The following is a 24,155-nucleotide window of genomic DNA, read 5'->3' on the forward strand; positions in this document are numbered from 1 at the left end:
ATTACTTAAAATGCTGAAAAGAATCTTCCGACAATAGCAGTCATCAAGGAAACATCAACAGCTTGTGCATAACTTGGCTGTTAGCCTTGGCACGAATAGATTAAAAGTGTGATTAGTAAGACAATTACATTATCAAAAACTCAAAGCTTTTACAAAATAATGGTAAAACTGCATACACAAAAGACAACTTACATAACCAAATATACTATCTAATTGACTCGATTTCCTTTGCTTCCACGTCGTGGAAGTAGGGACGGACTCGTACGCATCTAGCCTGTAATCTGCACTTTGCGCAACGCCATTGGCAGCCACACCGGAGCGAACCGCTGTGCGACTTCTCGTCGGCTCTCTTCTTCTATGTCCCAGCTCATGACGACTTGTAGAAGGAATGCTACATGTATTTTTCCACAACCTAGAATGGAAAATCTTGGTAGCAAAGGAAAATTTCGAGGAATGAGAAAGACCACATGTCTCTGTCTAAATAGCACAGTTAGTATTACAACAAATAAACCAGCACCAGCTGCCTTAGCTGGACCTTCAAATCAAGACCTAGTTTAATCTGATCGGGCCAAAATAATCAGTCAATTCATGGAACATATAGTCAATTTTCTACAAGGAAACATATAGTTAGATGGTCCACTCAAGGTTGAAGACTGCAGTTTGAAGGGACTGTCGAATCTACATAAATCATGACCACATTTTCTACATTTCCTAACTAAAACAACATTGTCTGACCATTGGCTTGGGCATACTGTAATACAAATTGCAAACTGCTGACAAGTGTTAACCTGTCGTTGGTTTTTGATGACCATATAAATCTACTTGTGTGAAAACAAATCCAGTCATAGTGATAGCTCCAGCCAACAACCAAAAAAGTAGTCTCATTGGTTATAAACATCAAGCAGTCCAAAAAGTTGCGGCTCCAAAGTAGTACTGAACATCATCATAATCAGATATATCCTGACAATACTGAAAATGTACAGCCAGCAACATGAACAAAGATAGCATGCCACACACTTAAATGATGGGGAAGAAACAGGATGTATTTCTTACAATGTAAAAAATAAGTTATCTCTTCACTGGTGCAAACACATTATTGGCACACTGGGCATAGGAGTCGCTTTGCAGGCTAAAAATACTACATGTGTACCAAAATATAAGATATTTGGTAGGCCTGGTACGGAGGTAACACTATTTTTGTTGGTGATAGCACATAGAGCATAATATAGACAACTAAATGAAGTTAAAAATGGTATGTTTAATCATGTAATATCATGCATGTACACTGAAGAAAGGAGAGTTGTCTTTGATAGAATCATGTAATATCATGTTCAACAAAAAGTTGTAAGCAGACATGTCCTAGTTGGATGGAGATCCAGATAGCTCCCTCTCCAACTGGACGTTGGTGTTTCCAACACATTTTGGATTCATTCAGGCAGCATTCCTCAGTTGTTCATTATTAGTTCAAGTTACAAGACATTTCATGTTAATTAGCTGGAAAAACATTTACCTTAAGGTCTGCATAGCTGGCCTGAACATCCATCATCCCAAAACTGCGCTATAATAGCTCAACAGTTCTCACTTCTAGAACTGTATGTTCCTTTGAGTAGTTGGATTGTGTAGCTACAGACAAAAATGAGTATCTAGTGAATGTTAATATATTGTAGGTTTATAACCTAAGGCATTATTGTTATAAAAAATCAATAAAACCGGTGGGAAGGGGAACGCACATGCGAGGTGGGTAGGTGGAGATGAAATGAACAAAACGGCATACATATTTCCCTTCAATAGTAGCCTAAAAGATCACTTGAACTTGTACCCCAAATAGAGAAGACATGAGTATCATACGGAACCCCTAAATCCACATCTATTTTTGTCTAAATCCATAACGTCTATCTTCTACTAAGATCCAAAAGCAACCTTGACTTATCCAAACTGAAATTAGGGGAAATTTTATTTGTCAGATTATGAAAGAAGAAAACAACATTCTTATAATATTAAGACTTTGTTAGAGAAGAAAAGAAAGAAGATTAGTGTGCCCCCTGTTATGATCAAGTTATCAGCTAACCACCACTAATATCATAGTTCGAATTTTACTCTGCTCTAACAGTGAGAAAAACTATAACTACAGTAATCAGGAAAATAATTGGCACACCAAATTCCCTCTAAAAGATTTGCACACCAAGAGGGAAGAGCTAAAAACTTGAGACATGAAAAAATATCAAATCCTATTGAATCATGTTTATGAATTAACTGTACCAATGTATGGCTACATATAAATAGAATAGCTAGAAAGCACAGCAGGTTGTACAGTTCAGAGGTGGAGTGGTCTAGGAACAACCTTGTGGCTGCCGCTGCACTGCCAAGGTTGTTTCCACGCTTGCAGCTACCAAGGACGATGTCAAAACAGGAGGTCGCCTTAGATTAGGCACCCGTGGCCGCGGTTGCGGATGGACCGCTGCTGTATCTACGATCCTTCCTGAACACCACAACATCTGCAGTTTTCACCAACATCTATAATTATTTGCAAGAGCATTATAGCACAAATCAAACTGGTTCGTGGTAGTCTCTGAATGAACAAACTAACAGTCAGTTGTTGCATCCACACGAGTACTGCCATCTATCCTTCCAATGCCACATCCACGCACACAGTAAGAAACCTAAATAATTATTTGTGATTGGGACGTTGCTGTTGGAGACGGTTAGCTCAACTAATAGTGAAGGTTCAATTGAACATACCTGGCGGGGGAGGTTGATGTGCCTGCGTGATTGCTCTCCCCGTGGTGGCCTGTGAGATTCCAATGAGCTGACCATAGACCTCCCTCTGCACAAACCGATGTGCCTCCCACTGCACTTCACCTTCGGCCTCCCTGCCTAGCCAGCCTCGTCCTCCTCCCTGTCTTCGGCAGCTGTGGGATGGAGAGGTGTTGCGGAGAGTAGTTTGGACGGCTATGGGGGCGGCGATTTGGACGGCGGTGGTGGCGGCGGCAAAGGGCGGCGGTGCGGACGGCGATGGGGGCCGAGTAGAGGGTCTTCCCTTGACCTTCGAGGCACCGGCGCCGGCGGCGGAGGAGGTGGCCAGGGGCTATGGATTTGCTGTCGCATCTGATGGTGGGCGGGTGAATCGCGTCGATGTTCGCCATTGGAACCAGTCGGATGGGTCCGACGACGGCGGATAGAGTGCGCCTGGAAGGAGTGGCTGGTGGCGAAGCCGGCGGGGTTGGGAAAACCAATGTCGAGGTGGAAGGAGCGGGGAGGAGTCCCGGAGGCGCCATGGTAGCAGGGCCGGGGAGCCGCCAATGGCCGCGACGTCGAGCGTCGCCGGCGGTGGAAGGCCGCGGGTCGCCCGTAGTCGATGGGCGCGGGTGTGTTGGCACTTGGGGTAATGGGTAGGCGCGCCGGCGGAGTAGGGGGTGGCGGCGCGCGGCCGCGGACGGCGGTGAGGGGCGGGGCGGGGCGGAGCTGGAGGTTGAGATCGAGAGAGGAAGGGTCGTGGGCTGGTGGCTCGGTTTGTTTTTCTTTTCTCTCGCTCGTATCGCTTCAGGTTCAGTTAATATAATATGAGGACTGCGGGCCGAATTACTAAAAAGTGCAGGCATTATTTTGCAAAAACGCCGCGACGGTAAACCCGGAGCCCCAATCCGTGCTTTATTATAAAAACTAGCAAAAAATGCCCGTGCGTTGCAACGGAAGAATGCAAGGTGCGAGAATCAAACTTAGTGACATAGATATTGTAGTGGTGGAATACTTATCATTTAAAAAAATTACCATTAAATCACTCTTCTTTCTTAATCACAATATATCGTGAATCATATTTGTTCTCCTCCATAGCTCACAAATAATTGGTTCAAAAAATTAGCCATTATGTAGTTTGAGAAATCAGCCAAAAAATTAATAGTACTTCTGAAATTATGTATAAACAAAACTTGCGCCCTGGTTAACCTGTTTGCTATCATAAATTATTTTTCAGTGTAAGATTATACAAACAACAATAGATGTTCCAGCCATTTCTCAACACATATGAGAGTAGAGGCCAAGTATACATTGATAAAGAATGAGAATATCAGTCTTATGTATGGTTGGACGGATATTACCTGCAAAAATTCCTCACAAATAAACATATCTTCTTTGCTCAACGCAGCTTCACCAATCAAACCTGAATAATTCTGTAAAAAAACAATCATTGACTTCACATGGAATGAAACTTCATACACATATGAAATGTTGCCTAAAACTGCTAGAACAAACATGTTCAACTGATTTGTTTTCGGCATTGGATCAACTCATAATCTTACTTATAGACTGACATGTATGATTCTTATAAACTGAAATGTGTGTTTAGAGCAGATAAAAAAGAATGCACAGGGACTGCCAGTTGCATAAATATAATTGATGGTTATATATGAAACATCTACAATTTTAAGAATCAAACATGATCTAAGGAATTGACACACATCTGCAAGTATCTAATAATAAAATTCATATGAAAGATAACCTCTATTGATTCAAATATTGCAAGTTCCATCCCTTTGTTTTAATAAAACGGCCACTCAGTCCAGCACATCCCCTTTGTCGAAAATTAACACACCTACAACATGCATGTTTGTGTATAACCTATCTGCAAGCAATATCTTTTTTGAGGATTACATCAAGACTTACGCCGACATCAAGGCTGCATCGTGTTCCTTTCGGAGCAGATCATATAGTTGGTCCCGGACACCATCCGGCCTCGGCAGTTCTGCATGCACCCACCTGCCTATGTGAAGCAATTCTTGTATCATCAATGGTACTCCATGCGCATAGTTGGCGTGATTATAGCATTGTAGGCAGAAAAGGCATCCGTCTGTAATCTGAATCTTCACTGAACTTTTCAGGTTTGACCATCCAGGAGATCGATCACACAAAATTTGACAGCTCAAACTTTTACCCTTACCGGTCTACCATCAACCATGGAAAATCCACCACATACTTGGCTTCACATTGAGACAGTTCACCACCTTCATCTCACACGACTTGTCACACTGCATATCCACGAACCAATCCAGTTAATGTTTGACGGCTGAAAAAAAATTCAGAGTAAATCAGCGGATGCATGAATAAATCGATCAGTGTGTTGCAACGGGAGAAAAAAGAAACATCAGACACATGCCACCAAGCTCTAGGACCTCCGCCTCCGACATGGCAATCAAGCATACTCGGCGCCCATGCACTGGGCCGCGTGATGATCTTGTACCCTTCGGCCCAACCGGCGACGTCGGCGGCGAGTCAAGGCAGCAACGATTGACAAGTGCTGGCGACCTGCTTAGGATGGATAAAAGAAAGGCCGAAGAGGGAGGCTTGTATCTATTAAGCATAAATATTTACAATAAAATCGATCTGATCTGTACCAAGTTGAGCAGGATTGTCGTATAGCTTCCTCTCATGTAGCATCTACATAAGAAAATCCAGCACACAAATATATAAATATGTTTTCAAACATAGTGAGGATCGACAGATGGTCTTGAAGAATTCTGACAATGTAAACCGTAATAGGCTTGAATCTCCACCACACATGTAATTTTATCAAATTGACAAGGGAAGTTATAGGAATTGTAGCCTCAAAAATGGTTCCATCTAAATCATGCTATGTATTCCTGTTTGAGATCTTTTATAGAATCAATAAAATATGACGACATTAGGGATCAAAGATCAAAGATCGACTAAGAAACTCAAGGATTAGGGAATCATACTTACCTTGTTAGGAATGACACTGATGGAATTAGTGAACTGATGTGTCGTGCTCAGGCCAATGGATCCGTGCGTCCTTGATACACACATGTACGTACATGAAGGTTGCTGGGTTGAAACTTGAAAGGAGATTGATTCATCTGTCGGCCGGACATACACAAACACGATTTTGTTGTGTATCTTCAGCACAAGCACCCCTGTGTTTGTGTTCTGTTATTTCTCTGCACCGTCCTCATCACCTCGGCATTCCAATCTAGCACCTCCGTCCAAGCCACCCCGGCGACGTCGCCCCGGCCTGCCCGCCTGCACTGCACAACTTCTCTGCGAGCTTCCGTCTCTGTGTTTGCTGCGTCAGCCCCAACATGCCACAGCCACTATCTCGCGATATGGGAAAAATCTGGAGGGGAGAGGCAATAAAAAATCAATTGGGTTCTTGCTTTTCCAATTAATTTTCATGTCAGCTGATGTGGATGAAGACGCTGTGGTGGGAAGCTGGACAGCTACACATGTCGGAGCAGCGCATGCTCAATCGCCATATCACAGGCCTCGGCCGCCATGGTCCCCTGGTTCCTTAGCGACGCTGCCCCCAGTCACCCGTGAGCTGATTCTGCGCGCGTGCGACCCAGCAGGCGGACGACTGCTAGCTATTAACGCGGGCGAGTATCTTCTCCCGCGACGAACTCGAGGCGGCCATGGCCAATCTTGTGCGGCGTGGGGAAATGACAGCCGATGGCGGCAGCTCCTCTGCATGGACGCGGACGGCGGCGGCCAGATGGAGGCGGCCTCCCTCCTCCCGCGCGAGCACCGTGGCCGCCTTGTCGTCCGTAGCCATCTCCACCGCCGGGCACGTGGGCAGCCGATGGAGACGGGGAACCTCAGCAACGGGAATTGACCTCGCAGGGACCGGGGGGGAGGGGGCGCTCCTTGGCAACGGCGGTGGCGTCTAGGAGGTTGACGCGGTGGGAAACATCGGCGGCGTAGGGAGGCCGGTTTGTCCGAATTGGGGAACAAGGGTTGGGTCGGGCAGCACTTTCTTTTTCGAATTTTTTAATGTCTTTTTTCAGATGTTTAGCGAATCGTTTCTTCCACCCATCGATGGCAGTGGTGGGTAATTATTTGTCACTTTATTAAGGGAAAAGTGACGGTGAACCCGAAGACCCAATCCGTGCTTTATTATTAGGGAGAGATTAGGGAGAGATTAGGAATAGACTAGCACAAATGCCCGTGCGTTGCAACGGGAGAAAAAAATCTGAAGGAAATATGCCCTAGAGGCAATAATAAAGTTATTATTTATTTCCTTATATCATGATAAATGTTTATTATTCATGCTAGAATTGTATTAACCGGAAACATAATACATGTGTGAATACATAGACAAACATAGTGTCACTAGTATGCCTCTACTTGACTAGCTCGTTGAATCAAAGATGGTTAAGTTTCCTAGCCATGGACAAAAGAGTTGTCATTTGATTAAACGGGATCACATCATTAGGAGAATGATGTGATTGACATGACCCATTCCGTTAGCCTAGCACTTGATCGTTTAGTATGTTGCTATTGCTTTCTTCATGACTTATACATGTTCCTGTAACTATGAGATTATGCAACTCCCGTTTACCGGAGGAACACTTTGGGTGCTACCAAATGTCACAACGTAACTGGGTGATTATAAAGGAGTACTACAGGTGTCTCCAAAGGTACATGTTGGGTTGGCGTATTTCGAGATTAGGTTTTGTCACTCCGATTGTCGGAGAGGTATCTCTGGGCCCTCTCGGTAATGCACATCACTATAAGCCTTGCAAGCAATGTGACCAATGAGTTGGTTACGGGATGATGCATTACGTAACGAGTAAAGAGACTTGTCGGTAACGAGATTGAACTAGGTATTGGATACCGACGATCGAATCTCGGGCAAGTAACATACCGATGACAAAGGGAACAACGTATGTTGTTATGCGGTTTGACCGATAAAGATCTTCGTAGAATATGTAGGAACCAATATGGGCATCCAGGTTTCGCTATTGGTTATTGACCGAGAATAGTTCTAGGTCATGTCTACATAGTTCTCGAACCCGTAGGGTCCGCACGCTTAACGTTACGATGACAGTTTTATTATGAGTTTATAAGTTTTGATGTATCGAAGTTTGTTCGGAGTTTCGGATGTGATCACGGACATGACGAGGAGTCTCGAAATGGTCGAGACATAAAGATTGATATATTGGAAGCCTGTGTTTGGATATCGGAAAGGTTCCGGGTGAAATCGGGATTTTACCGGAACACCGGGGGGTTACCGGAACCCTCCCGAGGGTTAATGGGCCTTAGTGGGCCATGAGGGAGAAGAGGAGGGCCGGCCAGGGCGGGCCGCGCGCCTCCTCCCCCCCTAGTCCGAATAGGACAAGGAAGGGGGGGCGCCCCCCTTTCCTCTTTCCCCTCCCCCTTTCCTTCTCCACCAATGCAAGAGGGGGGAGTCCTACTCCCGGTGGGAGTAGGACTCCTCCAAGCGCACCCCAAGGGGGCCGGCCGCACCTCCCCCTCCCTCCTTTATATACGGGGGCAGGGGAGCACCCCACAACAACACAAGTTGATCTACGGATTGTTCCTTAGCCGTGTGCGGTGCCCCCCTCCACCATATTCCACCTCGGTCATATCGTCGCGGAGTTTAGGCGAAGCCCTGCGCCGGTAGAACATCATCATCGTCACCACGCTGTCGTGCTGACGGAACTCATCCCCGAAGCTTTGCTGGATCGGAGCCCGAGGATCGTCATCGAGCTGAACGTGTGCTGAACTCGGAGGTGTCGTACGTTCGGTGCTTTGATCGGTCGGATCGTGAAGACGTACGACTACATCAACCGCGTTGTGCTAACGCTTCCGCTTACGGTCTACGAGGGTACGTGGACAACACTCTCCCCTCGCGTTGCTATGCCATCACCATGATCTTGCGTGTGCGTTGGAATTTTTTTGAAATTACTATGTTCCCCAACAAAAACATCATATACCCATAACCAATAAACATGTATCGATCAAGTCTCTCTCACCCAGATCCATGTCTTATATTTTAACACGGTATCCTATAAGAATCATCTTATTCGTGTTGTTGTTTATCCTCCTGTCTGTCCTCGTCAATGGTGATTGTAGTGGTCACCGAACATGGTCAATCATTTCAAGGTGGTGAGCACGTCCAACACACGACACATGTGTTGCTTAACCACGCTAGCGCAAGAGAATGTTTAAAATCTAAAATAATGTCGTTGAGTTGGATGAATCATGCCAGAGCAAGAAGATGTTTTTAACTAAAAAAATAGTCAAGCTAAGAAAAAAAACATATGAACCTAAAGGGGTCAATCGCCCTAAGGGCAATGTTGAATTAGAAATAATAATAAAACTCACATTCTTTCATTTTGTCCCCCCCCCCCTGTGAGAGAGGTGCAACCGAAGGCGGCCCGGTTACCACTGTCCTCCGCCAGCGACTCGAGGGGTTCCCCCTCTCTCTCTGGCAGCCGTTCCGACGGCGGCGGGAGAAGGGGGAACCTCACCGTCTTGTCGATGGCGTGTAGTTAGGTTAGGGCTAGGTTTTCTTCTTTCACCAGTTTTTGTATTGACGGTTATGGTGGTGGCGGCGTGGAAAATCTGCTTCGGATTCGATTCCGGTGGGTTGCTGTGAGGCGGTCGGCAGCGAATCTGGTAGTAAGCTAACCAATCGAGGCTGGTGTGCGGCGGTGCCGATCTCGAGGTGGAACTTTCTTTTGCTTTGGCCCTGCCGTCATGGTGATGTGTGCTCGGCCTCAACATGGGGGCATGGAGCTCTAGTAGGAGCGTGGTGACTTCGGATTTGCAGGTTCTCGTGGGTGGCGGCGCTTCATCATCATCGTTCAACAAACCGACGCAAGTGGCGGCGTAGTTCCGATCTGGCTTATCTCAGGCGTGCTGGTCCTCCTGGACCAAGGATGTGATTTCCTGACGTCTTTATTCTGTGCGCACAACTAAGGGTTTCCCCGGCTCTGGTAGGGAGCGAAGGAGATGGCCACAGTGGCGCGCCCTCATCCCTCGTTGGAGGTGTGGCTAGATTGGTTCCCCATGGTGCAGTTTGTAAATTCATATTTTTTCTTGGGTTGTGTTGTATCACTGCTTATTTTCAATATCAATATAATCTGGGGTCCTTCTCACAAAAAAAGTAAAATATGAATATAAAAGGGAAAACGTTATTTTTAAGCCGGATGATTTCGTCGCTCGCAAACCACATCCTGCATGTACCACGTGTCCCATGGAGGCCCACCCACCGCCCACCGCTTCCTTACCTTCTGCCAAGAGGCACACAAGCCACCCATTCTTTTTCCTCTTTCTCTATACGAGATCCCCTTCGTCTCTATGACCTTCTTCTCTATTTGCTCCTCTCCACCATGGACATGCTCTCAAGCTGTAGCCCCCAAGTCCGTACTCTCCGTTCAATGTTTTGCAAAGCTATGGCCGTGATGTGAAGCAAATATGGCCGTTGCCGCTGCGCTGCGTTGCAACACTCGTCGGCTCAGCCGTTGGTGAGATGTAGTGCTTACCGGCGTTGCACGGGAGACATGCGTTGTGCTCGCCAGCATTGTAGGGGACACCGGTGTGCGTGGGAAACTACGCCGCGGGATGGCATCAGTGCTACAGACCGTCGTCTTGGCGCGATGTCGCAGGATGGCATCGGTGCTGCAGACCGGCGTCTGGCGTGACGCACTCGCGGTGCTGCAGACCAGCGTCTGGTGTGACAGGCTCGCGGTGCTGTAGACAACGATGGTGCCATCAGGGATGCAACGGAGCGCCGTGCGGGTCGTTGAAGCTCCGCCGGGGCTGCAATGAAGCGCCGCCGGAGCTGCAACAAAGCACACCGGAGCTGCAGTTGAGCTTCGCCGCGCCGTCGGGGTTGCAATGGAGCGCCGCGGGGCTGTAGGCTGCAACGGAGCTCCGTCGGTGCTGCATTGGAGCATCATTGCTGCTGCAATGGAGCTTCACCGGCACCGTCGATGCCGCCTTGCAGCTTTGTCTCGCCAACGAAGGTTACATTGGAGCTTCGCAGGAGGGCAATGGAGTTTCGCCGGTGTTGTCGGTGCCGCCTTGCAGCTTTGTCTCGCCGATGTCTTTGCCGGATCGTTTGGACTCACTTGATTTTGAATCACTTGAGATATGCAAATCATACCACATAGGCAAGATGACTGAAAAGCCTTGTTTTTCAGTAAGATGGAACAAGATAGCAACTTGTTGGAAGTAACACATTCTGATGTGTACAGTCCAATGAGTGCTGAGGCATGCAGTGAATATCGTTATGTTCTTACTTCACAGATGATTTGAGTAGATGTTGAGTACATTTACTTGATGAAACACAAGTCTGAATTATTGAAAGGTTCAAGTAATTTCAGAGTGAAGTTGAAGATCTTCGTGACAAGAGGAAAAAAGGTCTATGATATGATCATAGAGATGAGTATCTGAGTTACGAGCTTTGGCACGCAATTAAGACACTATGGAAATTGTTTCACAATTAATACCGCCTGGAACACCATAGTGTGATGGTGTGTCCGAACATCATAGTTGCACCCTATTGGATATGGTGCGTACCATGATGTCTCTTATCGAATTACCACTATCATTCATGGGTTAGGCATTAGAGACAAGCGCACTCACTTTAATAGGGCACCACGTAATTCCGTTGAGACGACACCGAACTATGGTTTGGAGAAACCTAAGTTGTTGTTTCTTAAAAGTTTGGGGCTGCGACGCTTATGTGAAAAAGTTTCAGGTTGATAAGCTCGAACCCAAAGCGGATAAAATGCATCTTCATAGGACACCCAAAACAGTTGGGTATGCCTCCTAATTCATATCCGAAAGCAATAGAGATTGTTTCTTGAATTGGGTCCTTTCTCGAGGAAAAGTTTGTCTCAAAAAGTTGAGTGGGAGGATGGTGGAGACTTGATGAGGTTATTGAACCGTCACTTCAACTAGTGTGTAGCAAGGCACATGAAGTTGTTCCTGTGGGGCCTACACCAATTGAAATAGAAGCTTATGATAGTGATCATGAAGTTTCAGATCAAGTCACCGCCGTACCTCGTAGGGTGACAAGGATGCGTACTACTTCAGAGTGGTACAGTAATCCTGTCTTGAAGATCATGTTGCTAGACAACAATGAACCTACGAGCTATGGAGAAGCAATGGTGGGCCTATATTCCGATAAATGGTTAGAGGCCATGAAATCCGAGATAGGATCCATGTATTAGAACAAAGCATGGACTTTGGTGGACTTGCCCGATGATCAGCAAGCCATTGAGATAAATGGATCTTTAAGAAGAAGACGGACGTGGACGGTAATGTCACCGTCTATGAAGCTCGACTTGTGGCGAAGAGTTTTTCACAAGTTCAAGGAATTGACTACGATGAGATTTTCTCATCCGTAGCAATGCTTAAGTCCGTCAGAATCATGTTAGCATTAGCTGCATTTATGAAATCTGGCAGATGGATGTCAAGACGAGTTTCCTTACCAGTTTTCGTAAGGAAAGGTTGTATGTGATACAATCAGAAAGTTTTTGTCGATCCTAAGGATGCTAAAAGGTATGCTGGCTCCAGTGATCCTTCTAAGGACTGGAGTAAGCATCTCGGAGTTGGAATGTGAGCTTTGATGAGATGATCAAAGATTTTGGGTTTATACAAAGTTCATGAGAAACTTGTATTTACAAAGAAGTGAGTGGGAGCACTATAGAATTTTTGATGAGTATATGTTGTTGACATATTGATGATCAGAAATGATGTAGAATTTCTGGAATGCATATAGGGTGATTTGAAAAGTGTTTTCAATAGAAAACCTGGATTAAGCTGCTTGAACATTAAGCATCAAGATCTATGAGGATAGATCAAAACCGCTAAATGGTACTTTCAAATGAGCACATACCTTGACATGATCTTGAAGGTGTTCAAGATGGATCAGTCAAAGAAGGAGTTCTTGCCTGAGTTGTAAGGTATGAAGTTAAGAGTTAAAGCTCGACCACAGCAGAAGAGAGAGAAAGGACGAAGGTCGGCCCCTATGCTTCAGACATAGGCTCTATAGTATGGTGTGTTGTGTACCGCACCGGAAGTGTGCCTTGCCATGAGTCAGTCAAGGGGTACAAGAATGATCCAGGAATGGGGATCATTGGACAACGGTCAAAATTGTCCTTGGAGTAAATAAGAACATGTTTCTTGATTATGGAGATGATAAAGAGTTCGGCGTAAAGGGTTACGTCGATGCAAGCTTTAACACCTATCTGAGTGACTCTGAGTAGCAAATCGGATACGTATAATGGAGCAACCATTTGGAATAGCTTCAAGTGGAGCGTGGAAGCAGCATTTACAATATGACATAGAGAATTGCGAAGTACATACGGATCTGAATGTTACAGACCCGTTGACTAAAACCTCTCTCACAAGCAAAACATGATCAAACCCCAGAACTCATTGAGACTTAATCACATGGTGATGTGAACTAGTTTAAGACACTAGTAAACTCTTTAGATGTTGGTCACATGGCGATGTGACCTATCAGTGTTAATCACATGGCGATGTGAACTAGATTATTGACTCTAGTGGCAAGTGGGAGACTGTTGGAAATATGCCCTAGAGGCAATGATAAATTGGTTATTATTATTCCTTGTTCATGATAATCGTTTATTATCCATGCTATAATTGTATTGACAGGAAACTCAGATACATGTGTGGATACATAGACAACACCATGTCCCTAGTAAGCCTCTAATTGACTAGCTCGTTGATCAATAGATGGTTACGGTTTCCTGACCATGGACATTGGATGTTGTTGATAACGGGATCACATCATTAGGAGAATGATGTGATGGACAAGACCCAATCATAAGCCTAGCACAAAGATCATAGTTCGTATGCTAAAGCTTTTCTAATGTCAAGTATCATTTCCTTAGACCATGAGATTGTGCAACTCCCGGATACCGTAGGAATGCTTTGGGTGTACCAAACGTCACAACGTAACTGGGTGGCTATAAAGGTGCACTACAGGTATCTCCGAAAGTGTCTGTTGGGTTGGCACGAATCGAGACTGGGATTTGTCACTGCGTGTAAACGGAGAGGTATCTCTGGGCCCACTCGGTAGGACATCATCATAATGTGCACAATGTGACCAAGGGGTTGATCACGGGATGATGTGTTACGGAACGAGTAAAGAGACTTGCCGGTAACGAGATTGAACAAGGTATCGGTATACCGACGATCGAATCTCGGGCAAGTACAATACCGCTAGACAAAGGGAATTATATACGGGATCGATTGAGTCCTTGACATCGTGGTTCATCCGATGAGATCATCGTGGAACATGTGGGAGCCAACATGGGTATCCATATCCCGCTGTTGGTTATTGACCGGAGAACGTCTCGGTCATATCTGCATGGTTCCCGAACCCGTAGGGTCTACACACTTAAGGTTCGATGACGCTAGGGTTATAAAGGAAGTTTGTATGTGGTTACCAAATGTTGTTCGGAGTCCCGGATGAGATCCCGGACGTCACGAGGAGTTCCGGAATGGTCCGGAGGTAAAGATTTATATATGGGAAGTTGTTGTTCGAGTTCCGGAAAAAGTTCGGGTTTTTTCGGTATTGTACCGGGAAGCTTCCAGAAGGTTCCGGGGGATTCCGGAGGGGTCCGGAGGTCCGGAAATTGTTCCACCACGTCCAATACAGTAGCATGGGCTGTAGGGGGCGCCCTAGCCTTAATGGGCCAGGGGCACCAGCCCCCCCCAAGGCCCATGCGCATGGGAAGGGGAAAACCCTAAGGGGGAGGGCCTCCACTTGACTTGGGAGGCACTCCTCCCCCCCTTGGCCGCCGCCCCCTCCTCAGATTGGATCTGAGGGGGCCGGCCCCCCTCTCCCTTGCCCCTATATATATGTGGGGGGTGGGAGGGCAGCCGCACCACATGTTCTGGCGCAGCCCTCCCCCTCTCCCAAGTACTCCTCCTCTCCCGCGGTGCTTGGCGAAGCCCTGCTGGATTGCCACGCTCCTCCATCACCACCACGCCGTTGTGCTGCTGCTGGATGGAGTCTTCCTCAACCTCTCCCTCTCTCCTTGCTGGATCAAGGCATGGGAGACGTCACCGGGTTGTACGTGTGTTGAACACGGAGGTGCCGTCCGTTCGGCACTAGGATCATCGGTGATTTGGATCACGGCGAGTACGACTCCATCAACCCCGTTCAATTGAACGCTTCCGCTTAGCGATCTACAAGGATATGTAGATGCACTCTCCTTCCCCTCGTTGCTGGTTTCTCCATAGATAGATCTTGGTGACACGTAGGAAAATTTTGAATTTCTGCTACGTTTCCCAACAAAGGTCGCATTGGAGCTTCGCCGGAGGGCAATGGAGTTTCGCCGGTGCTGTCGGTGCCGCCTTGCAGCTTTGTCTCACCGACGAAGGTTGCATTAGAGCTTCGCCGGAGGGCAATGGAGTTTCGCCGGTGCCATGTTGCAGCTTTGTCTTGCCGTCGAAGGTTGCATTGAAGCTTCGCTAGAAGGTGTCGTTGGGGGTACGCTCGATGTTTGCCATGGATAGCACCCGGAGGCTCTCGGTGCTGCGCCAAATCGATCGACTACAAACGCTAAAACGGACGGCTGGCTAGGCGGATGATTTCTCTAGGAAATTATCCGGCTGATCCTAGCAGCCGCCATATAAAAGGGGATTTTAAGTATGGATGGCATCATCATGCACGTACATATGTCTCGAAGTATATGGTGTGCTTCTCTTTTATTTAACTATTAGCTAGCCACTTGATCGATTCTCTCTCTCTCCTACTGAAGCCGCGTCACTTTTCCAGCAGCTTAATTAAAGCAGTTATTAGCTAGCCTTCCCTTGAATATTGCTAGCCCGTCACGGCCGCCTGAGCACGGTCTGGCCTTCGTCGTTGCCTTCCGCACCTTGCGCGACGTTTAAGGCCGGAGGCGCCGTGCCTCGTCCTGCCCGGCCACCGGCGAGCGGCGCGCTCCCGGCCATCGAGAGCATCCCCTACCTCTCCATGCAAGGCGGCACCGGCCGGGAGTACGGCGTTGCGGCTTCGGCCAATACGACATCTGAAGTACCTCGTTGCTCTTGCTCGTGGTGGTGCCGGCTGGGTGGCTGATGGTCGTGCGCAAGGAGACCATGCGTTGGTCTTTGTTTGGCCGTACATGCATGCGTGCTTTTCTTCCCGTCGTTTTCCCATGTCACCTCATGAATGCCTGCTTTTTCTCTTGTTGTTTTTCCACGTCTCGGATGCCACGTGATTGCTAGTTTTCTAGAGGTATATTAACTGGTCTAGGTGGATGTGAAAGACCGAGGTGATACTTTTAAATATGGGAAGCCATTGATGCACTCATGTACAGGCAGGTATTTTAGCAAGGATTAGGATGGACGAAATATTGCGTGTGCTTCTTTCGGCCAAGGCCCAGCGAGAAGCACAAGGCCCAGCCGGACGTACATAGGGAGGCAACGTATTTTCTGGCGAACGGATGCATGTTTTAGTACCATCTCGAATATGTTTTAAATTCGAACTGAAAGCGTAAAATCACGGAAAGAAGCGTATTGTGACGGTGAACCCACGGAGTCAATCCGTGCTTTATTATTATTAGGGAGAGACTAGCAAAAGGGCCTGTGCGTTGCAACGGAGAAAAAAAAACTCAAACCTTCAACTTAAGGTATTTCTGTTATGAGCATGTATGTAAAGCCGATCATTTTATCACGACCGATGTCTTCGCATCTGCCAACTATGCCTATTTTTTATTTAGTACGACATCATTATCACTATTGAAAACTTAGGAGATTCACACGGTTAGTCAAAAATGCAATACATAAAAAAGAACATGCACAATGTGTGAAGGCCCGTCGGGGCACACTGTTTCTGAATAAAGGCAGCCGCGGCTTAGGCCTCGTGCGGTCTCGAAATACAAATTTGGAATAACGTCTATAAGGACCGAGTCAACCAGACCTTTCCTTGGAACATGGAATTTTCTTATCCCCGATTCTTTACTTTTTTTCATAAGTGCAACATGGCTGGGCATCTTAGGCTTCTCTTGCGTCAGTACCACATATGCTGAACTACAATGTTTGTTTCATATTATTTTTGCTGGTCATGTCATCATGCTTTAATTTGAAATGTGGTTGTTTAAAAACACTCACTTGAAATTTTATTAAATTTGCCAACCCAAAAGAAATTCAAACAAATAATTTGTATGGAGCTTTGATCTATTTACATTGAGGGAATTCACATGGTGGTTCTATTTGTAACTCATGAACATAGCCTCCCAATAATATTAGGTAGCTAAAAACAAATCATTTCATTCATTTGAAATTAACCATAACCCATTTTCAATTTAAACCTCTTAACTAAATAGTAGGAATTATATTTATATAGCAGTGTAAATATAAGTTCCACGTGGAATAATTTATGTGGAGTTGGTACAACCCAAAATAAAATATTTTTAAGTTTTTTTTAGACAAAGTTCTTAAGTTCTTATAAAAGAGCATATACCTCACCGCTCTCTGTGTGTGTTTCTTTTTGGCCCGAGCAATGCATAGCAGCAATTTGCAGGCCCTTTTTCCTCAGCCCATCACCAGCGGCAGCCTCCCTCACTGGAACCCTATCCCGATCCCCAAATTCCTCTCATCTCTCTCGATCCCGTGTGCGCCGCCACACTCGCACACTCACAGAGGTGAGGTGCCTTGCACCCGATCCCCCACGCGGCCTCGCTGCACGGCCTCGTCGTCGCACCACCCGGCGACCGGCCCGGCCGCACACGCCGACGAACCCCGCCGGACCGCCGTTGGCCTCGCTCTTCCTCTGCTCCTCTCCCGATGTGCATCGCGTCACAATGCCCGAGCTGCCGCCTCCGGCCATGGCAGCCATCGCCCAGCTGCGGCTCCCTCGCGCCCCCTTGTGCATCCGGTCGCCCCTTCTTCTCCTCTCGTCGCCCAACGCCTGGTCACCCATGCCGCTCACCTCAACCACCTCTGATGCCCGCACTCACACGCAAGAGCGCTCACCTCTCCACCGAGCGTCGTCCCTGCCGCACCATCCGCCGCTGACGTCGAGGGCAGGGGAGGGAGAGCACGCTCTAATTTTCCATCCAAATCTCGCGGAGGAGTCCTCATGGCCGGCGACACAAGGCGAGCAAGTGGAGCTGGTGCAAGGCAAGGAGGAGGCCCACGGCGACGGAGTTGCTCGTTGTTGTGGTGGCCGGAGGTGCTGCACCAAAGGACGGGCGCAGCAGCACGCTGCCCGTGCGGAAGGAGGGGAGGCGCCAAAGGGCGAGGCATGCCGGCGAGGGAAGGAGAGGAGGAGCTGATTCCATGGAAGGTGCGAGCTCGCGTCGCGTGCAAGCTGGGAGATGGCGCAAAGCAGCTGCGGGGGAGAGGAGGGCGATGCGAGGGACGTGGATAGAGAAGAAGGAGCTGGCTGCGGCTGGAGTAGCGGCGCTCCGCGCGATGGCCAGTTTTTTTTTCTTTTTACAAAACGAAACGTTCCGGATTGACTAAAACAGGGACTGCGGGTTAATAAAGAAAAAACATAAGGATTTTTTCGCAAAAATGCCGCGACGGTGAACCCGACAGACTCGATGCGTACTTTATTATTAACTAGCACAAATGCCCGTGTGTTGCACCGGGATAAAAATAACAGGGTGCTGATGATAAAAATGATATATCTTTTCTTTTGAGATATATCGATTGAGAGTGATCATGCAACGGACTGAAGGAGGGAACTTAATGGGACATACCCTATGCATCCAGGAGACATCATGTATCCATGTGTGATGTGTCAGTCTTTCCCCGGTCTTCTGATCAAAATCGAACGCGCAACATCATAACGTAAATAATTAGCATTTAGACTCGCCTTGCCACTTAAGCAATCACGTCTTTGCGACGACCTCCTTTAACTAATATAGCAACGGCTTCATTTCTTGTTTTAAGGAGACAGGAAGTGAATTAAGTCAGACAGACTGTCACAAGAGGCTCTTGCAAGCAAGAAAATTAAGGTTTCGCAAGTATGCATGCTCTAAAAAAATCACAAAATGACAAAAAAATATGGCAATTCGATTAGAAAGGCATATATCTGATCACACATGTGTTTAGTTATGTCTTTTAGCAGCTCATAAATATGTCTTTTAGACAAGTTGTAGGTCCTCGTCGCTCTACAGTTTTAGCAGCTCATAAACCGCTCACAAATCCCTCCGTCTAATCCATTTTAGAGAGCCCATCACCAATGCACAACTAATTTAATCGGGTCTGTCTTTCTTTTATTGGCTTATAATCTCAACAGTGCTTGCTTATTGCCCAACTTGTTGATTCGTCAGGCATTGCTAAAGTATATAAATTGATAAAATTCGTTGTAAGAGAGCAATGTGGGACTATTTTTAATGTATAGACGAACATAAAAGGGTTAATTTGATATATTGCCTCGCATGGGCTTTGGGCCAAAGTAAGCAGCTGAAACTGATTTAATCTAGGCCTTGGACCGGAGAAAACCAATGCACAATAATAGGGTTTCTTTCTTTCGTCAAGCAGAACAGCATTGCCTAGTTTAGTTGGTTTGTGTGCATGTGTAATTTCAGTGCTATACCCAGGTTCGAGTCCTGCCTAAGGCAAATAATTTTTTTTGACGCGGAAAAAATTAATTAACGTACGAAAAACAGATGGGCTTTTACTCGATCACACACGGGAACGGCGGACGATAGTACCACCTCGGATATTAAGAAAAATATCAAAATCAAGAAAAAACGGACAGGAAGAAGCGTATTATGACATGGGAAATTTTAAAATGATATACATTATGGTGAGAGCTACATAAAAAAGACAAAATCATGATTTTGAAATGGTGAACATTACATGCACTGTTCACTATAAAAAATGCATGAATTTGTCTTTTTTTTGTAGCTCTCATCATAATGTATTTCATCCCCAGACTTTATACACATGTAAAGCACATCCATACGAATATTGATGATTTGTTCCAGAATTTTCGGAACTTAAAAAATATGATTTTTGAATTTTTCAGAAAAACGAGCTTCATGAAGCTCGTCCTCCAAAATGCTACAATTAGGTGTATGGCTTAACTTTGTCCAAATACTACAATTAAACTACAGTTTCTTGTGGTCAAAATTACAAAAGTGGAGGATTAAGGTCTGGTTGATGCAGTGCTATATTTAACAATTGGACATACCAAGAAGGGCCACCAAATCTCTTGAAGTGGAAATTTAACTGACATAAACTCCTTTGTTCCTCCAGTATGCATGACATTAGCCAACTGTATCTGCACATCTTAGTTCCTATGTCAACCATGTACCGGATCGGTAAAATTTAAGCTGGCCAAGGAATGAAGAGAAATGTGATCATTGTACAATGTCTACAGCAAGTTATTGTGTTTCAACAAAGGCCATGGAAAAGATATGTAAATGAGAACGAGCAATACCCACCCAACTGCAAATTGCTGCCAATTAAAGAAAAGACTGTTTGTTTGCACTAAAAGTATCCAGTGAAAGGGAAAATGGAAATAGTTCAAGTCTAGTAGAATAGCCAGCTGTTCGAACAAAATTTAGGAACAGTACGACTGCTATTTTAACAACTGAACTATGTTTTCTCTCTACGCATAAATCAGCAATCAGATGCCCAGTAATTAGTTGCCAATTAGAGGTCGAACTTAGAATTATCGATCTTACGAGTACTGCCTAATAGACCCAGTCAACGTGACACATTTATCAATGCTAAACGTTGATATCTCAGGATCTCAGATTATACAGTGATAATCCTCCCATATTAAGATAAAAAGAAGAACATAAAAATAACTACAAGTCTACAATTCAGAGCTTCAAATAAAGCGATTGGTTTGGTTAATTCTTTAGTCGACGGCTCTGTTGTACCTGACAGAATTATCCTCCTCCCGTGCTGCCAGTCCAGCACCTTGACCCGCTCATCCTTAGCGCAGCATCCAGACAAATCATTGCACCACTCAAAGATACAGGTTGTGAAATCCACTAACGTGTTGTAATTGGATTTAGCTTTCCTCTCATTGAGCGGAAATCTTTTGAATAACATGTCGTACTGTAATTTCATGGCAAAGATGCAAGCATATTAGCTGGCCTTTGTGAGCTTTACGGTATATGCATTTCTTAATCACTTTATCTAAATAATTACCCACGCACCAGGTGAGGCAGAAGCACAATGTGCATCACTTTGTAAGAACCATAAAGTGTAACAAACAAACAGATTCCCAGAAAAAAAATAACTTCGTAAGAATTCTATATTTATACCCAAATAGCATGACTGGACAGTATTTCATTGTGAGTTATGAGCGGCAGCAGCATGCTGATGCTTCAGAGGATAGGGATACACTGTTTTTGTGCTTGAAGATTTCTTCGCCATGTAACTGACCTTAGTTTTAAGAAATCTCTTGTAACGGAGTTTGAAGATTAGCACAAATAATTGGTTCCTGTCAGAAGATCTGTTGGTTGATATGTGGTCGACATGGCATCCTTAGCACATATAAGGAGAGCATCCGGCAGCTGGCGAGTGGAGACAGTGACCTGGGGGCGTCTCAGAGGATCATGAAGCAAAGAAACATCTTCAGTCAAATGGAGATAGTTAATCAAAAGATAGTTAAAGTATAGAGGATCATTGTCACAAAGATAGTTAATCAAAAGTTCAAACAGAAAAACTTCCATTTAAGCAAAAAAATCATCATAATCAATGCCACAAACTTTCATTTAAGCAAAAAAACTTCCATTGAACTAATACTCAACTATGCTAGTCATCCATGCTTATATGGTAAAAAGCATGATGAGTCCAGTAAAGTAATCTTTAAAGCTAAACAAAGGATAAAAAAGAATACATGTCCGGCCGATTGAGTAGGGAGGACATGTCATGGCAATGTATGCATTTACTCAATAGCCACGTTTGAGGCACCCTGTGGGATTTTTGGTCGTATACATGTCCATTAACAGGAGCAGCAACAATACTACACAGCAAGAACCTCCAATCGTCTTAGATACTTGCTGCCGGCCGAAAATCGAACACCACACTTGTAGCAAAGCAGGTGAATTCTGACCAAACCTGAAAATAATATTGCCATCTAACACATGACCTATTGAAATTCCTGTGCTTTCTCAGCATTCTTACCCTCTACATCCAAATCTAAATGAGCATTTGCAGTTCCGGCCACAACCATCCATCATAATAAAAGAAACTTTAGTAAAAGGCGAAAGAATAGTTCGCTTTGTGCTCTCCTCCTATGCAACACAGGTTTGATCCTCCTTGGGTCTGCCATCGCCAACCTCCCTGGATGATCTGCAACAACACCCTACGATTCCTGGCCTCAACCCAAACATCTGGCCTTCGGTCGCTCTGACGGTTGCATGGAAGATTTGGGATTCGAGAAACGCCCTCGTATTCAGAAACGAGGATCACACCCACAGAACTACAATTCGTAACATTGTAGCAGATTTCTCCCTCTGGGTCTTCCGGTTCAAAAAGAAAGAAGACAATACTTCTGCTAAGCAATGGCTGAATTTCCTCTCTGCTGCTATTCGTTAACTGTTGTTGTTGTAATCTGAACCAATGCTGTAATTCTTCGATCCTATTTTGAGTGGTAATATATTCAGGTGGGGAAGCTCTCCCCCCCGGTGACCGTTCAAAAATAATAATAATAAAAGAAACCAGATGAATGCAGATGATAATTGCTATCTATAGAGGATATCTATAGAAGCTGGAGCTTCGTGTATGACCCAAGTTAAATTGAACAAAGACATTTTGCAGCATCTATAAGAAAATACTCTTCAGCATCTAGACATTTTTCAGTTTTCTTGTCACCACGAATGTAGCACAGAAAATCTCTAATAAAAAAAGCAATGTACACAAGAACTGTGCCAGCATTGTCATTCTGAAGCACAACATAATACTCGGAGTGGCATGCGCCTTTTTTTGTCCTGAAATTTGCGATGGCATGTACCACAAGTTTTGTCTGGCTAAGGATTGGCATGCGCGGAGCCATGGACAATGGCTAGTTACTAATTATCCATGTTTGTTTGCAGCCAAGATTGACATTCTCACAAATGGCATGTACCGCAAGTATTTTCTAGCTAATAGGGAATGTAACACATGCCTAATACTGTTGATTTCCTATTCATCTGATGGTAACAGCGCAACAATCAACATACTCCTGCTACCGCTGTTTTTAGGTGTGGCAAACAGCACAGGTCGTCAGCGGCATGGCCAATTCCCAACCGATGCAAGTATGAGATTCCTAGGGAGAACACACACGAACCTAAACGGTGGCAGCAGATAGGAACAGCAGCGGTAGAGGTGATGTAAGGAGCTTCATCGCCGGTCACCGTCTTCCCTCGAGATTCAGCTGGGATCCCGCCCGTGTCTGCTCGGGCCGCCGGGAACTGCTGCCCCGCCGAACTTCAGCTGGAGCCTCCGCGCTGCAGGAGCCTCCGCGCCTCCAAGATGCAGCGGGAGCGCCGGGCCGCTGAGCTTCAACGAGAGCCGCCGCGCCTCCGAGCTGCAGCAGGAGGACAACGAACCACATAAGATACGAAGATTACGAATGTTAGCACATAAGCATTCCTCTGTAAATTCCAAGGGCCGCTACTTTCCTCCGGCTCCTCATCGTGCGTGACATGCGAGTCTGCCACGAATCTCCTTCCTCTGTAAATTCCCAGGCCGCTACATTCCTCCCGCTCCTCGTCGTCCGTGACCTGCGATGCATCTCCGGGAGAGCACTGTCGAGTGGCCCACGCACTCCTCATCCAGCTCTGACCCAACCTCCTGCTCCCCACCCCCGCTGCATCCTCCCACTCCCACCTCCTACTCCCCACGCCCTCTGCATCCTCGGACTCATGTGTCAGCGGCGCCGCGGGGTCTTTCAGGTGGCTGGGGTTTCTTCTGGCTGCGCGTCAGGCAGAAGCTGCGCTCAAGCGCAACGGCGAGGGCGGGGGCGGCGAGCGGCCAGAGGTGCGGCCGCGGCGGCGGGCGGGTTGAGGTCTGCCGGGGCGGAGAGTGGGGCGGCGGCGGGCGGGTCGAGGTCTGCCGCGGCGGCGGGCGGTTTTATGTCGGTTGCGGCGGCGAGCGGGGTGAGGTCGGCCGCGGCGGCGAGTGGGGCGGCGGGGGCTGGGGGATTTGGCTCGGCTGGGCACAGGCCAGGATCGAGGCGAGGAGGCAGATGAGTAGGTTTTTTTTCTTCCAGCGAACCGTTTTCTGGCAGATTAATATGGATTGCGGGTCAAATACTAAAAAGCACAGGGACCTTTATGAAAAAAGCCACGACGGTGAACCCGGAGACCCAATCCGTGCTTTATTATTAGGGAGAGATTAGGGAAAAAATACTATAACTGTTATGATCCTGTAATATGCGACTCAGTGAAAAACTCATAAGCACGTGTGGAATGATA

General features: G+C 46.3%; 2 long non-coding RNA genes across 4 annotated transcripts; both read right to left on the minus strand.

Moving 5' to 3' along the window:
- Nucleotides 1-43: 43 nt before the first annotated feature.
- Nucleotides 44-3,510, minus strand: LOC123144633 (uncharacterized). Of its 3 annotated transcripts, XR_006471789.1 has the most exons (3): nt 2,740-3,505; nt 2,588-2,660; nt 44-2,495 (listed from the first exon to the last, which is right to left on the minus strand). It is a non-coding gene; the product is annotated as an uncharacterized lncRNA (long non-coding RNA). The 3 variants fall into 3 exon arrangements; XR_006471783.1 differs by lacking the exon at nt 2,588-2,660 and having other exon boundaries at nt 2,740-3,510; XR_006471784.1 differs by having other exon boundaries at nt 2,588-3,510.
- A 16,185-nt stretch (nt 3,511-19,695) lies between these two features.
- On the minus strand, nt 19,696-23,843 carry LOC123144644 (uncharacterized). Its single transcript, XR_006471793.1, has 2 exons — nt 21,139-23,843; nt 19,696-20,072 (listed from the first exon to the last, which is right to left on the minus strand). It is a non-coding gene; the product is annotated as an uncharacterized lncRNA (long non-coding RNA).
- Between the last annotated feature and the right edge of the window lie 312 nt (nt 23,844-24,155).

This window comes from Triticum aestivum, chromosome 1B, assembly GCF_018294505.1.
Source record: "Triticum aestivum cultivar Chinese Spring chromosome 1B, IWGSC CS RefSeq v2.1, whole genome shotgun sequence".
NCBI classification, from domain to species: domain Eukaryota; kingdom Viridiplantae; phylum Streptophyta; class Magnoliopsida; order Poales; family Poaceae; genus Triticum; species Triticum aestivum.